Raw genomic sequence first — 17,479 nt, 5'->3', positions numbered from 1 at the left:
ATGCTTGAGAGAGAGAGAGTTGCACATCCAACAGAAAAAAGGGGGCTGAAACAGGGAGCCAGGTGATTTGGCTCAGTGGGGCCCACCCCCACAAAGACGAGTAATCTGAAATACTCTGGATTGAGAGTTTCACAGCAAGCACAGCTGTACCCAGGATGGTTCAGCTCTGTGAGGGGAAGGGTGTCCACCATTACTGAGGCAGTCCACCACTACTGAGGCATTCCACCATTACTGAGACAGTTCACGATTACCGAGGCAGTCCACTTTTACTGAGGTAGTCCACCATCACTGAGGCAATCTATCATTACTGAGGCAGTCCACAATTACAGAGACTGTCTGCCATTACTGAGGCAAACACCATTACTGAGGCAGTTCTAACTATACCTCTATAAACAAACCTGAAAGGACATTCACAGAGCAGCTGGGCAGAGTGCACAGCAGCTCAGCAATGCCTCTGCTGGAAGACTGTGATTAGGCTACTTCCTTGCTGGGCAGGGCATCTCTGAAAAATGGCAGCAGCATGTCAGGAATTTATAAATAAAGCCCCACCTTCCCAAGACAGAGCACCTGGGAAAAAAAGGTGGTTATGAGTTCCATTGAAGCAGACTTAAATGTACCTACCCAACAGCTCTGAATGGAACAACAGAGATCACAGCTCAGCACTTGAGCTCCTATAAAGGATAGGCTGTCTCCTCAAGCAGCTCACTGATCCCCGTGTATCCAAAGAGACACCTCATAGAGGAGAGCTCAGGCTGACATCTGGTGGGTATATTTCCGGGACAAGGATAACAGAAGAAGAAACTGGCAGCAACCTTTATTGTTCTGCAGCTGCTGCAGGTGATCCCCAGGCAAGCAGGGTCTGGAGTGGACCTCAAGCAGCCCTACAGAAGAAGGGCCTGACTGTTAGAAGGAAAACTAAAAAATAGAAAGTAATAACTTGATAATCAACAAAAAGGAAGTTCACTCAGAGATCCCAACTGAAAGTCACCAACTTCAAAGATCACAGGAAGATAAATCCACAAAGATGGGAAGAAATCAGTGGAAAAAGGATGAAAACACCCAAAACCAGAAGGCCTCTCCTCCTCCAAGGGATCACAACTCCTCACCAGCAAGGGAACAAGGCTGGATGGAGAATGAGTCTGATGAATTAACAGAAACAGGCTTCAGAAGGTGGGCAATAACAAACTTCTCTGAGCTAAAAGAACATATTCTAACCCAATGCAAAGAAACTAAGAACTTTGAAAAAATGGTTTGATGAAATGCTAATGAGAATAAACAGCTTAGAGAAGAATATAAATGACCTTATGGAGCTGAAAACACAATAGGAGAACTTCATGAAGCATACACAAGCTTCAATAGCTGAATCAACCAAGCAAAAGAAAGGATATCAGAGATTGAAGATCAACTCAATGAAATAAAACAAGAAGGCAAGATAAGAGAAAAAAGAGTGAAAAGAAATGTACAAAGCCTCCAAGAAATATGGAATTATGTGAAAAGACCTAACCTACATTTGATAGGTGTGCCTGAATGTGATGGAGAATGAATCCAAATGGAAAACACTCTTCAGGATATTATCCAGGAGAACTTCCCCAACCTAGCAAGACAGGCCAATATTCAAGTCTAGGAAATACAGAGAACACCACAAAGATATTCCTCAAGAAGAGCAACCCCAAGGCACACAATTTTCAGATTCACCAGGGTTGAAATGAAGGAAAAAATGATAAGGGCAGTCAGAGAGAAAGGTCAGGCTACTTACAAAGGGAAGCCCATCAGACTCACAGCAGATCTCTCAGCAGAAACCCTACAGGCCAGAAGAGAATGGGGGGCCAATATTCAACATCCTTAAAGAAAAGAACTTTCAACATAGAATTTCATATCCAGCCAAACTAAGCTTCATAAGGGAAGGAGAAATAAAATCCTTTATAAACAAGCAATTGCTGAGAGATTTCATCACAACCATGCCTGCCTTACAAGAGTTCCTGAAAGAAGTACTAAACATGAAAAAAAAACAATGAATACCAACCACTCCAAAAATTTACCAAATGGTAAAGACCATCAACAAAATGAAGAAACTGCATCAACTAATGGGCGAAACAACAAACTAGCATCAAAATGGCAGGATCAAATTCACACATAACAATAGTAACCTTAAATGTAAATGGGCTAAATGCCCCAATCAAAAGACACAGACTTGCAAACTGGATAAAATGTCAAAACCTATCGGTGTGCTGTATCCAGGAAACCCATCTCACATGAAGTATACACATAGGCTCAAAATAAAGGGATGGAGGAAGATTTACCAAGAAAATTGAGAGAGAGAAAAAAAAGCAGGAGTTGCAATCCTAGTCTCTGATAAAATAGATTTTAAACCAACAAAGGTCGAAAGAGAAGGGTATGACATAATGGTAAAAGGATCAATGCAACATGAAGAGTTAATGATCCTAAATACATATGCGCCCAATATAGAGCACCCAGATACATAAAGCAAGTAATTAATGACCTACAAAGAGACTTAGACTCCCACACGATAATGATGGGAGACTTTAACACTCCACTGTCAATACTAGATGGGTCAACAAGAAGGAAATTTACAAGGATGTCCAGAACTTTAACTCAGATCTGGACCAAGCAAACCTAATAGACATTTACAGAACTCTCCATCCCAAATCCATAGAATATACATTCTTCTCAACACCACATCACACCTACTCTAAAATTGACCACAAAATTTGGAGTAAATCACTCCTCAGCAAATGCAAAAGAATGAAAATAATAACAGTCTCTCAGACCATAATGCAATCAAATTAGAACTCAGCATTAAGAAACTAACTCAGAACCACAAAATTTAATGGAAACTGAACAACTGACTCTTGAATCATGACTGGATAGACAATGAAATGAAGGCAGAAATAAAGATATTGTTTGAAACCAATGAGAATGAAGACACAAAGTACCAGAACCTCTGGGACACATTTCAAGCAGTGTCTAGAGGAAAACTTATAGCAATAAATGCCCATATGAGAAGCAAGAAAACATCAAAAATCGACACTCTATCATCAAAATTGAAAGTGCTAGAGGAGCAAGATAAAAAAACTCAAAACCTAGCAGAAGACAAGATATAACTAAGATCAGAGAAGAACTGAAGGAGATAGAGATACAAAAAAACCCTTCAAAAAATCAATATATCAAGGAAGTGGATTTTGAAAAGATCAACAAAATAGACCACCAGCCAGATTAATAAAAAAGAGAGAAGAATCAAACAGGTGCAATAAAAAACGATAAAGGGGTTATCACCACAGATTCCACAGAAATACAAACTATCATCAGAGATTACTACAAATAACTCTATTAACATAAACCAGTAAACCTGGAAGAAATAGACAAATTCCTGGACACTTGCACCCTCCCAAGCCTAAACCAGGAAGAAGTTGAGACTCTGAATAGACCAATAATAAGGGCTGAAGTTGAGGCAGCAATTAATAGCCTACCAACCAAAAAAAGCCAAGGTCCAGATGGGTTCACAGCCGAATTCTACCAGACATACAAAGAGGAGCTGGTACCACTCCTTCTGAAACCATTTCAAACAATCCAAAAAGAGGGAGTCTTTCCCAAATTATTTAATAGACCAATATCATCCTGATACCAAAACCTGGCAGAGACTCAACAAGAAAAGAAATCTTCAGGCCAATAACCACGATGAACATAGATACAAAAATCTTCAATAAAATACTGGCAAACCGATTGCAACAGCACATCAAAAAGCTTATTCATGGTGATCAAGTAGGCTTCATCCTGGGGATGCAAGGCTGGTTCAACATACACAAGTCTATAAACATAATTCACTACATAAACAAAACCAAAGAAAAAAACCATGATTATCTCAATAGATGCAGAGAAGGCCTTTGACAAAAATCGATAACCTTTATCTTAAAAACTCTCAACAAACTAGGTACTGACAGAACGTATCTCAAAATAATAAAAGCTATTTATGGCAAACCCACAGCCAATATCATATTGAATGGGCAAAAACTGGAAGCATTTCTTTTGAAATCTGGCACTAGAGAAGTATGCCCTCTCTCACCATTTCTATTCAATAGAAGTATTGGAAGTTCTAGCCAGAGCAATCAGGCAAGAAAAAGAAATAAAGGGCATTCAATTAGGAAAGGAGGAAGTCAAATTTTCTCTATTTGCAGATGACATCATTTTATATTTAGAAAACCCCATCATCTCAGCCCCAAATCTCCTTAAACTGATAAGCAACTTCAGCAAAGTCTCAGGATACAAAATCAATGTGCAGAAATCACAAGCACTCCTATACACCAATAACAGACTTAAAGAGCACCAAATCAAGAATGGCCTCCCATATACAATTGCTACAAAAAGAATAAAATACCTAGGAATACAACTAACAAAGGATGTAAAGGACCTCTTCAAGGAGAACTACAAACCACTGCACAATGAAATAAGAGAGGACACAAACAGATGGATAAACATTCCATGCTCATGGTTAGGAAGAATCAATATCATGAAAATGGCCATACCATCCAAAGTAATTTATGGATCCAACACTATCCCCATCAAGCTACCAATGACCTTCTTTACAGATCTGGAAAAAACTACCTTTAACTTCGCATGGAGCCAAAAGAGAGCCTGCATAGCCAAGTCAATTCTTTTTTTTTTTTTTTTGAGATGGAGTTCCACTCTTGTTACCCAGGCTGGGGTGCAATGGCACAATCCTGGCTCACTGCAACCTCCGCCTCCTGGGTTCAGGCAATTCTCTTGCCTCAGCCTCCCAAGTAGCTGAGACCACAGGCACGCACTACCGTGCCCAGCTAATTTTTTGTATTTTTAGTAGAGATGGGGTTTCACCAGTTGACCAGGATGGTCTCGATCTCCTGACCTTGTGATCCACCTGCCTCGGCCTCCCAAAGTGCTGGGATTACAGGCTTGAGCCACCGTGCCCGGCCAGCCAAGTCAATTCTAAGCAAAAAGAACAAAGCTGGAGGCATCACACGACCTGACTTCAAACTATACTACAATGTTACGATTATCAAAACAGCATGATACTGGTACCAAAACAGAGATTTAGACCAATGGAACAGAACAGAGACCTCAGAGGCAATGCCACATATCTACAATCATCTGATCTTTGACAAACCTGACAAAAACAAGCAATGGGGAAAGGATGCTCTGTTTAATAAATGGTGTTGGGAAAACTGGTAGCCATGTGCAGAAAGCACATGTCCTTCCTGACACCCTAAACTAAAATTAACTCCAGATGGATAAAAGATTTGGGCACAAGACCTAACACTATAAACATCCAAGAAGAAAACCTAGGCAAAACCATCCAGGACATAAGCATAGGCAAGGACTTCATGACTAAAATATCAAAAGCATTGGCAACAAAAGCCAAAATAGACAAATGGGATCTAATTAAACTCCAGAGCTTCTGTACAGCAAAAGAAACAATCATTAGAGTGAACCAGTAACCAAGAGAATGGGAAAAAATTTTGCAACTTACCCATCTGACAAAGGGCTGATATTCAGAATCTACAAAGAACTAAAACAAATTTACAAGAGAAAAACAAACAGAAGGAAGATCCAAGATGGCCGATCACTAACAGCTCGGGATTGTAGCTCCCAGTGAAAGCTCAGAGAATGAGACAACGCCACACTTTTAGACGAATTTTCATCACTCACGGATCAGCCAATTCCCAGTGGAGGAGCCCCATGGGTCGCCAGCGCGACTCTTGTGGCTGCCGCAGCGGTTTTGCTGGCGCCTTGGCGCAGCAGCTCTTCATGCAGAGCAAACGGGACTGCCTCCCCTACTGACTGGAGTTTGGAGCTCTGGGAAGTCAGAGCTGCTTGTTGCGGACTCAAGAGGGAAGCCAGACCAGAGATTTCAGAGCAGAAGAGCATCATCAGTCTTATCGCTGCTATTTAGGCTGCCACAGTGAGTTGCTCGGATCCCAGCACTGGGAATCAATAAATCAGACGTCGACTCAGAAACCTAATTAGAAAGGCGGTTCATCTACAATGAAGGGGAAAAAACAGCCTAAGAAGGCCGACTATATCCAAAATCAGAACCCATCAGCAATGGAACAAGCCCTGATGGAAAACGACTCATCAGCAATGGAACAAGCCCTGATGGAAAAGGACTCATCAGCAGCAGAACAAGTCCTGATGGAAAAAGACTGTGTTCCATTATCTGAAGTAGGCTTTAAAAGGTGGATGATAAGAAACTTCTGGGAGTTAAAGGAACTTGTTCTAACCCAATGTAAAGAAACTAAGAACTTTGAAAAAAGGTTCGATGAAATGATGAAAAGAATAGACAATATAGAGAGGAATACAAATGAACTTATGGAGTTGAAAAATACAACACGAGAACTTAGTGAAATAGGTACAAGCTTAAATAGCTGAATGGATCAAGCAAAAGAAAGGATATCAGAGGTCGAAGATCAACTTAATGAAATAAAATGACAAGACAAGAATAGAGAAAAAAGGATAAAATGGAATGAGCAAAGTCTCCAAGAAATATGGGACTATGTGAAAAGACGTAATATACGTTTGATTGGTGTACCTGAATGTGATGGAGAGAATGAATTCAAGCTGGAAAATATTCTTCAGGATATTATCCAGGAAAATTTTCCTAACTTAGCAAAGCAGGACACTATTCAACCCCAGGCAATACAGAGAACACCACAAAGATATTCCTCAAGAAGACCAACCCCAAGGCACATAATCGTTAGATTCACCAGGATTGAAACGAAGGAGAAAATATTAAGGGCAGCCAGAGGGAAAGATCAGTTTACCCATAAAGGGAAGCCAATTAGGCTTACAGCAGATCTCCCAGCAGAAACCCTACAAGCTAGAAGAGAGTGGGGGCCAATATTCAATATATTTAAAGAACAGAACTTTCAGCCCAGAATTTCATATCCTGCCAATTTAAGCTTTACAATTGAAGAAAAAATAAAATCTTTTAGGAACAAGCAAGTACTCAGAGATTAATTACCACTAGGCCTGCTTTACAAGAACTTCTAAAAGAAGCATTATACATAGAAAGAAACAACCAGTATGAGCCTTTCTAAAAATACGCCAAAAAGTAAAGAGCATTAACATAAAGAAGAATTTACATCAACGAAAGGATAAAATAGCCAGTTAATATCAAATGGCAGTAACCCTAAATTTCAATCGACTAAATACCCCAATCAAAAGATACAGACAAAATCTAACAGTATATCTAAAGATATACAAAGACTTACAAAGGGAAGCCCATCAGACTCAGAGCAGATCTCTCAGCAGAAACACTACAAGCCAGAAGAGAGAGGGGGCCAATATTCAACATTCTTAAAGAAAAGAACTTTCAACCCAGAATATCATATCCAGCCAAACTGAGCTTCAGAAGTGAAGGAAAAATAAAATCCTTTGCGAACAAGCAAGTACTCAGAGATTTTGTCACCACCAGGCCTGCTTTACAAGAGCTCCTAAAAGAGGAACTACACATAGAAAGGATCAACCAGTACCAGCCATTCCAAAATCACACTGAATGCTAAAGAGCATCAACAGAATGAAGAATCTACATCAACTAACAGGCAAAACAGCCACTTAGCATCAAAATGGCAGTATCAAATTCACACATAACAATATTAACCCTAAATGTAAATGGACTAAATGCACCAATCAAAAGACACAGACTGGTAAATTGGATAAAAAGCCAAAACCCATCAGTGTGCTGTATCCAGGAAACCCATCTCACATGCAAGGATACAAAAAGGCTCAAAATAAAGGGATGGAGGAAGATTTACCAAGCTAATGGAAAGCAAAAAAAAGCAGGAGTTGCAATTCTCATCTCCGATAAAATAGACTTTAAAGCAACAAAGATCAAAAGAGACAAAGAAGGCCATTACATAATGGTAAAAGGATCGATACAACAAGAAGAGCTAACAATCCTAAACATATATTGACCCAATGCAGGAGCAACCAGATACATAAGGCAAGTTCTTAATGACTTACAAAGAGACTTAGACTCCCACACAATAATAGTGGGAGACTTTAACACTCCACTGTCAATACTAGACAGATCTACCAGACAGAAAATCAACAAGGATATCCAGGGCTTGAACTCAGACCTGGAGCAAGCAAACCTGATAGACATTTACAGAACTCTCCACCCCAAATCCACAGAATACACATTCTTCTCAGCACCACATCACACCTACTCTAAAATTGACCACATAATTGGAAGTAAAGCACTGCTCAACAAATGCAAAACAACTGAAATCATAACAAACAGCCTCTCAGACCATAGTGCAATCAAGTTAGAACTCAGAATTCAGAAACAGACCCAGAACCGCACAGCTTCATGAAAACGGAACAACTGGCTCTTGAATGTTGACTGGGTAAACAATGAAATGAAGGCAGAAATAAAGAAGTTCTTCGAAACCAATAAGAACGAAGACACAACATGCCAGAACCTCTGGGACACACTTAAAGCAGTCTCTAGAGGAAAGTATAGAGCAGTAAGTGCCCATATGAGGAGAATGGAGAGATCCAAAATTGACACCCTATCGTCAAAATTGAAAGAGCTAGAGGAGAAAGATCAAAAAAACTCAAAACCCAGCAGAAGACAAGAAATAACTAAGATCAGAGCTGAACTGAAGGAGATTGAGACACGAAAAACCCTTCAAAAAATCAATAAATCCAAGAGCTGGTTTTGTGAAAAGATCAACAAAATAGACAGACCACTAGCCAGATTGATTAAAAATAAAAGAGAGAACAACAAAATAGATGCAATAAAAAATGATAAAGGGAAAATCACCACAGATTCCACAGAAATTCAAACCATCATCAGAGAATATTACAAACAACTCTATGCGCATAAACTAGTAAACCTGGAAGAAATGGATAAATTCCTGGACTCCTGTGTCCTCCCAAGCCTAAACCAGGAGGAAGCTGAAACTATGAATAGACCAATAACAAAGTCTGAAGTTGAGGCAGCAATTAAGAGCCTACCACACAAAAAAAGCCCAGGTCCAGACGGGTTCACAGCCGAATTCTACCAGACACACAAGGAGGATCTGGTACCATTCCTTCTAAAACTATTTCAAACAATCCAAAAATAGGGAATCCTTCCCAAATCATTTTATGAGACCAACATCATTCTGATTGCAAAACCCAGCAGAGACCCAACGAGAAAAGAAAACTTCAGGCCAATATCCATGATGAACATAGATGCAAAAATCTTCAATAAAATATTGGCAAGCTGATTGCAAGAGCAAATCAAAAAACTTATTCATCATGACCAAGTAGGATTCATCCCGGGGATGCAAGGCTGGTTCAACATATGCAAGTCTATCAACGTAATTCACCACATAAACAGAACCAAAAACAAAAACCACATGATTATCTCAATTGATGCAGAGAAGGCATTTGACAAAATTCAACAGCCCTTTATGCTAAAAACCCTCAATAAACTCGGTATCAATGGAACGTATCTCAAAGTAATAAAAGCTATTTATGACAAACCAACAGCCAATATCATACTGAATGGGCAAAAACTGGAAGCATTCCCTTTGAAATATGGCACTAGACAAGGATGCCCTCTCTCACCACTCCTATTCAATATAGTACTGGAAGTTCTAGCCAGAGCAATCAGGCAATAAAAAGAAATAAAGGGTATTCAAATAGGAAAGGTGGAAGCCAAATTGTCTCTATTTGCAGACGACATGATAGTATACCTAGAAGACCCCATTGCCTCAGCCCAAAACTCCTGAAACTGATAAGCAACTTCAGCAAAGTCTCAGGATATAAAATCAATGTGCAAAAATCACAAGCATTCGTCTACACCAATAACAGACGTAAAGAAAGCCAAATCAAGAACGAACTGCCGTTCGCAATTGCTACAAAAAGAATAAAATACCTTGGAATACAACTCACGAGGAACGTAAGAGACCTCTTCAAGGAGAACTACAAACCACTGCTCAACGAAATCAGAGAGGGCACAAACAGATGGAGAAACATTCCATGTTCATGGTTAGGAAGAATTAATATCGTGAAAATGGCTATACTGCCCAAAGTAATTTACAGAATCAATGCTATCCCCATCAAGCTACCATTGACTTTCTTCACAGAACTGGAAAAAACCACCATGAACTTCATATGGAACCAAAAGAGAGCCCGCATAGCCAAGTCAATTCTAAGCAAAAAGAACACAGTGGGGGGCATCACACTACCGGATTTCAAACTATACTACAAGGCTACAGTAATCAAAACAGCATGGTACTGGTACGAAAACAGAGATATAGACCAATGGAACAAAACAGAGGCACCGGAAGCAACACAACATATATACAACTATATAATCTTTGATAAATCTGACAAAAACAAGCAATGGGGAAAGGATTCCCTGTTTAACAAATGGTGTTGGAAAAACTGGCTAGCCATGTGCAGAAAGCAGAAACTGGACCCCTTCCTGACACCTTACACTAAAATTAACTCCAGATGGATTAAAGACTTAAACATAAGACCTGGCACCATAAAAACCCTAGAAGGAAATCTAGGCAAAATTATCCAGGACATAGGAGTAGGCAAGGACTTCATGACCAAAACACCAAAAGCATTGGCAACAAAAGCCAAAATAGACAAATGTGACCTAATGAAACTCCACAGCTTCTTCACAGCAAAAGAAACAGTCACTAGAGTGGATCAGCAACGAACAGAATGGAAAAAAATTTTCGCAGTCTACCCATCTGACAAAGGGCTGATATCCAGAATTTACAAAGAACTCAAACAGATTTACAGGAAAAAAACAAAAAAGCCCATTCAAAAGTGGGCAAAGGATATGAACAGATACTTTACGAAAGAAGACATATATGAGGCCAACAATCATATGAAAAAATGCTCATCGTCACTGGTCATCAGAGAGATGCAAATCAAAACCACATTTAGATACCATCTCACGCCAGTTAGAATGGCGATCATTAAGAAATCTGGAGACAACAGATGCTGGAGAGGATGTGGAGAAAAAGGAACACTTTTACACTGTTGGTGGGAGTGTAAATTAGTTCAACCATTGTGGAAGACAGTGTGGCGATTCCTCAAGGCCTTAGAAATAGAAATTCCATTTGACCCAGCAATCCCATTACTGGGTATATATCCAAAAGACTATAAATCGTTCTACTATAAGGACACATGCACACGATTGTTCATTGCAGCACTGTTTACAATAGCAAAGACCTGGAATCAACCCAAATGCCCATTGATGATAGACTGGATTGGAAAAATGTGGCACATATACACCATGGAATATTATGCAGCAATCAGAAATGATGAGTTTGTGTCATTTGTAGGGACATGGATGAATCTGGAGAACGTCATCCTCAGCAAACTGACACAAGAACAGAAAATGAAACACCGCATATTCTCACTCATAGGTGGGTGATGAAAAATGAGAACACATGGACACAGAAAGGAAAGTACTAAACACTGGGGTCTATTGGTGGGAAAAGGGGAGGGCCAGTGGGAGGGGGAGGTGGGGAGGGATAGCCTGGGGAGAAATGCCAAATATGGGTTAAGGGGAGAAGAAAAGCAAAGCACACTGCCATGTGTGTACCTACGCAACTGTCTTGCATGCTCTGCTCATATACCCCAAAACCTAAAATCCAATAAAAAATTAAAAAAAAAAAAAAGATATACAAAGACTCAAAATAAAGGGTTGGAAGAAAACTTACCAATTAAATGGAGAGCAAAAATAAATAAATAAAAAGCAGGAGTTGCAATTCCCACAATTAATAAAATAGATTTCAAAGCTACAAGAATACAAGGGTAAAAGGATTAATGTACTAATAAGAGATCTTAACACCCAGATACATAAGACCCATAATGAGATTTAGATTCAATGAGACAGAGAAAGTTAGGGTAATATTTGTAGGTTTTATGACTGATTTTGGGGAAAAGGAGTTCTAGTTTCTATGACCAGCCTTGAAGAAGACAGTTTCTTGTTTCCACAGCTCGTTTCAGGGGAGAATGGGCCTGAGAGACAGATGGATAGAAGGAGGTCAGAGAAATATTTTGCTTCTGAGGCCCTCATCTTGGGGTATTATTTTCTGATTTCCAACAAAACACTGACAGCAGATCAAAGGAGTGTATATGTGTGTCTAAATCCAAATGTGAAACCCACTGAAGGGCTGGCTGCCTGGGCCCCAAGCCAGGAGTATGGCTATTTCGGCAGAAGGAACACTGGGCATGAATATGAACAGCCATTTGCAGGAGAGGTTCTTACCGTGTTAGGGATTTGCAGTTTGGGCATCAAGGAAAGATGCCCACAGGTGCTCCCACAAGACAAAATTTCAGCTTTAAATACCTGCCAAGGCCAAGAGACACCAATACTAGATTTCCTGGGTACCAGACAAAAAAAAAAACTTTCTCAGCCCTTACCTCTTCTCCCTTCCTGCTTCCAACCTAGAGGAAAGAGTGGAAAAGAACTAGTACCCTGAGCAGGTTAAAGGAAGCAGAGAGAAAACGAAGTTGCTTTACAATTGTACAGTATGGAGTCTCACATCTATCCATAAATAGATTGATTTAGAATGTATCAAAGGGACCCAAAACTTTCCCATCTTGAGCCTAAACATGCCTATTGCTATTTCAAACTGTTGGGGCATGTCTGGTTAACTGGTGAGGTGGCCCTGCTGTGGTCTTTGCTAGGATGCTCTCAGGAAGAGAAAACATGTCAAAGGGAGAGGAAAAACTCCAGGCACAGTGGCTCCGCCTGTAATCCCAGCATTTTGAGAGGCCGAGGTAGGCAGATCACTTGAGGCCAGGAGTTTGAGGCCAACATGGCGAAACCCCATCTCAAAAAAAAAAAAAAAAAAAAATTAGGCAGGCATGGTGGCCACACCTGTAATCCCAGCTACTTGGGAGGGTGGGGCACTAGAATCGCTTGAACTCAGGAAGCAGAGGTTGCAGTGAGCTGAGATCGTGCCATATCACTCCAACCTGGGTGATAAAGCAAGACTCCATCTCAAAAAAAAAATCATAAAGGTTGAGGAAAAATTGATTCAAAGCATTAACAAATCTCCATTGCTCATAGTAAGGAGGTAATTCTAATATGGTGTTTATCAAAGGGATTTTCTCCTACCTTCTCTAGACTCATGTGGTATATAAAAAGAAGACATAGAAATGAAAGATTTGTCTCCAAAATTAATTTTTCCCTGTCCTTGCCATGGCTATGACTAGAATATACACTTCTTGGCCGTGTATGCATGAGTTGCAGTGCATTCTGAAGTCTTAAGGGGTGTTATCTGTTTCCACTCAGTGCTCTTGAGCTTCTGCCATTTCTGTCAGAAGCACCTACCCCAAGTAACTGCTGAACCTGAAGCAGATGATTTATGGAGTAATGTGAATGCAGACTGCAACCTACAAGCTCAGTCCAGCCACCCGAGTCCAGTAGAGTCATAGCCAATCCATGAATCCATAAGTCAAAATTCAATGCTGATTTTTGTAAAACACACATATGTTGATATTGTTTGTGGGACAGCATTATCACAATGAAAAAGAAAAACCAATACAAGCAACTTCTACAAAAATACTGTCACATGAAAGGGTACACAAAACACTGAAATTAGGAGATATTCTCCCTCTACTTTCCTACTGAACCTTGGCACCCTGAGTGATTCAGGGAAATAGCAGTAGCAGGAGAGCCTGGAAAGGACCAGAACACAGGAAAATTAGAGGCTTCAGCCACAGCAATATCCAGGCCTGATGCCTGGAAACAGATGGCAGTGGTTATGCTCTTGGGGGTACTGAGTGACAGAAGAAGTGAGAATCTGTGTATGTAGATGCTTAAAAGACACATACAAGCTGGGAGGACAACTCCACAGATGCCACATGGTGCCTGACTATGCATGTGTATGATCAGATCTGATATATATCCTGCAGTCTTCCCAAAAGCATGTGGTCCTACAATGCCAGCCAGAGCCAGAAGCAAAGAAAGTGTAACATGTCCATAACTGAGAGGAACTGTTACCTTAAGAAACAAAGCCTTGGATAGAGACAAAAGGTAAACCTAATGCATTTATAAATGGCTCAACTAATGGTGGAAAAGCTGATATTTTTGATAATGAGATTGAAATTCTGAATTTCAAAAGGGTGAAAAGATGGGATAAAATCAACAAAACGAAATCTATAAACTTAAAATTTTGCATTTAGATTCAGAAAATCAGATAACCAAAGGCAAACGAAGGAATGTAAGAGTATAAAAACAAGGTTAGGAGACATTACACTATAAGTCAATGTGATTAATAATAAAGCTAATACAATCTTATGTTGTATTAATAAAACTGTAATGTCCAGATGAAAGATAGACCCAGCACTGGATAGAGTATGATGCTAGGTTAAATTAAATTCTGTCAGCATTTATCCATCTATTTTGTACGAGTTGTTCTGCTAGATAAGGCACTTTGAGAGTGTACAGTGATGAAATGGAATGACTCCAAAGTACAACAGTAGAGAAAGTAAGGGGTCTGGATGATACTACATAAAAGGAATTGTTGAAGAAACAAAAGATATGTAGCCTGAGAAAAGATGACTTTATGGAGAAATTGGGAGAATTGTTTTCAAATATTTGAAAGGCTGTTCTTTGAAAGAATGAATAAACTTACTTTGTAAGACTCCAAAAAAAAAAAAAAAAAAGAAAGACAAACAAGCCCATTCAAAAGTGGACAAAGGATATGAACAGACACTTTACAAAAGAAGACATACATGAGGCCAACAAACATGAAAAAATGCTCATCATCACTGGTCATTAGAGAAATGCAAATCAAAACTACATTGAGATATCATCTCATGCCAGTTAAAATGGTGATCATTAAAAAATCTGGAGACAACAGATGCTGGAGAGGATGTGGAGAAATAGGAACACTTTTACACTGCTGGTGGGAGTGTAAATTAGTTCAACCATTGTGGAAAACAGTGTGGCGAGTCCTCAAGGACCTAGAAATAGAAATTCCATTTGACCCAGCAATCCCATTACTGGGTATATATCCAAAGGACTAAAATCATTCTATTATAAGGACATGTGCACATGAATGTTCATTGCAGCACTGTTTACAATAGCAAAGGCTTGGAACCAACACAAATTTCCATCAATGATAGACTGAACAGAGAAAACGTGGCACATATACACCATAGAATACTATGCAGCCATAAAAAAACAATTAGTTTCTGTCCTTTGTTGGGACATGATGAACCTGGAAACCATAATTCTCAGCAAACTGACACAAGAACAGAAAATCAAACACCACATGTTCTCACTCATAGGCAGGTATTGAACAATGAGAACACATGGACACAGGAAGGGGAGCACCACACACTGAGTTCTAAGGTGGGGGGAACTAGGAGAGAAACAGTGGGAGGTGGGGACTTGGGGAGGGATAACATGGGTAGAAATGCCAGATATAGGTGATGGGGAGGAAGGCAGCAAACCACATTGCCATGTATGTACCTATGCAACAATCCTGCATGTTCTTCACATGTATCACAAAACCTAAAATGCAATAAAAACAAAAAAGATGTAATGGCTATAACAACAATTACAAAAAAAATTGAATTTATGGGTAAATGAAAGTATACTCTTTTAATAGGTAACATTATTAAATTTGTGAAGTGAGGGGTGCAAAGTGTCATCATAGGCTGATTAATGGTCTCCCAGTGTTGCCTACATCCTAATCCATGAAACCCATGAATATGTTATCCCACAAGGGACTTTAAAGTTGTGATTCAGTTAAGAATTTTGATTTAGGGAAATTATTTTAGATTTTTTTGGGTGGGCCCAAAGAAATCACAAGTGTTCTTAAATTCCTCCAATTTAATAACACTTGTGACTTTTATCTTTTATGGGCATTTTGGTTGGTTCCAGGTCTTTGCTATTTTAAACAGTGCCACAATGAACATATGTGTGCATATGTCTTTATAATAGAATTATTTATAATCCTTTGGGTGTATACCCAGTAATGGGATTCCTAGGTCAAATGGTATTTCTGGTTCTAGTTCCTTGAGGAATCAGCACACTGTCTTCCACAATGGTTGAACTAATTTACACTCCCACCTAAAGTGTAAAAGTGTTCCTATTTCTCCACATCCTCTCCAGAATCTGTCATTTCCTGACTTTTTAATGATTGCCATTCTAACTGGTGCGAGATGGTATCCCCTTCTGGTTTTGATTTGGTTTACATTTTCTTGGTAAATATTCCTATATCACTTTATTTTGAGTCTATGTGTGTCTTTGCATGTGAGATGGGTCTCCTGAATACAGCACACCAATGGGTCTTGACTCTTTATCCAATTTGCCAGTCCGTGTCTTTTAATTTGGGCATTTAGCCAATTTACATTTAAGGTTAATATTGTTATCCGTGAAATTTGTCCTGTCATTATAATGCTAGTTGGGTATTTTGTCCATTAGTTGATGTAGTTTCTTCATAGTGTTTATGGTCTTTAATATTTGGTATGCTTTTGCAGTGGCTGGTACTGGTTGTTCCTTTCCATGTTTACTGCTTCCTTCAGGAGCTCCTGTAAGGCATACCTGGTGGTGACAAAATCTTTCAGCATTTGCTTGTCTATAAAGAATTTTATTTCTCCTTCACTTATGAAGCTTAGTTTGGCTGGGTATGAAATTCTGGGCTGCAAATTCTTTTCTTTAAGAACGTTGACTATTGGCCCCCACTCTCTTCTGCCTGTAGGATTTCTGTAGAGAGATCCACTGTTAGTCTGTTGGGTTTCCCTTCGTGGGTAATCCAACTTTTCTCTCTGGCTGTCCTTAACAGTTTTTTCTTCTTTTCAACATTGGTGAATCTGACAATTATGTGTCTTGGGGTTGCTCTTCTCAAGGAGTATCTTTGTGGTATTCTCTATATTTCCTGAATTTGAATGTTGGCCTGTCTTGCTAGGTTGGGGAAGTTCTCCTGGATATCCTGAAGAGCATTTCCCAACCTGGTTTCATTCTTCTGGTCACTTTCAGGTACACCAATGAAATGTAGGTTTGGTCTTTTCAGATAGTTCCACATTTCTTGGGGGCTTTGTTTGTTCCTGTTTGTTCTTTTTTCTCTAATCTTGTCTTCACACTTTATTTCATTAAATTGATCTTCAATTCCTGATATCCTTTTTTCCACTTGATCAGTTCAACTATTGATACTTGTGTATGCTTCATGAAGTTCTCATGCTGTGTTTTTCAGTTCCATCAGGTCATTTACATTCTTGTCTTAACTGGTTGTTCTAGTTAGCAATTTCTCTAACCTTTTTTCGAGGCTCTTAGCTTCACTGCATTGTGTTAGAACACACTCCTTTAGCTCAGAGAAGTTTGTTATTATCTACCTTTTGAAGCCTACTTCTGTCCATTTGTCAAAATCATTCTCCATCCAGTTTTATTCCCTTGCTGGCAAGTAGTTGTAATCCTTTGGAGGAAAAGAGGTGTTCTTGTTGTTTAAAT

Source organism: Callithrix jacchus, chromosome 9 (assembly GCF_049354715.1).
Source record: "Callithrix jacchus isolate 240 chromosome 9, calJac240_pri, whole genome shotgun sequence".
NCBI lineage: Eukaryota > Metazoa > Chordata > Mammalia > Primates > Cebidae > Callithrix > Callithrix jacchus.
This window is presented reverse-complemented; position numbering follows the sequence as displayed.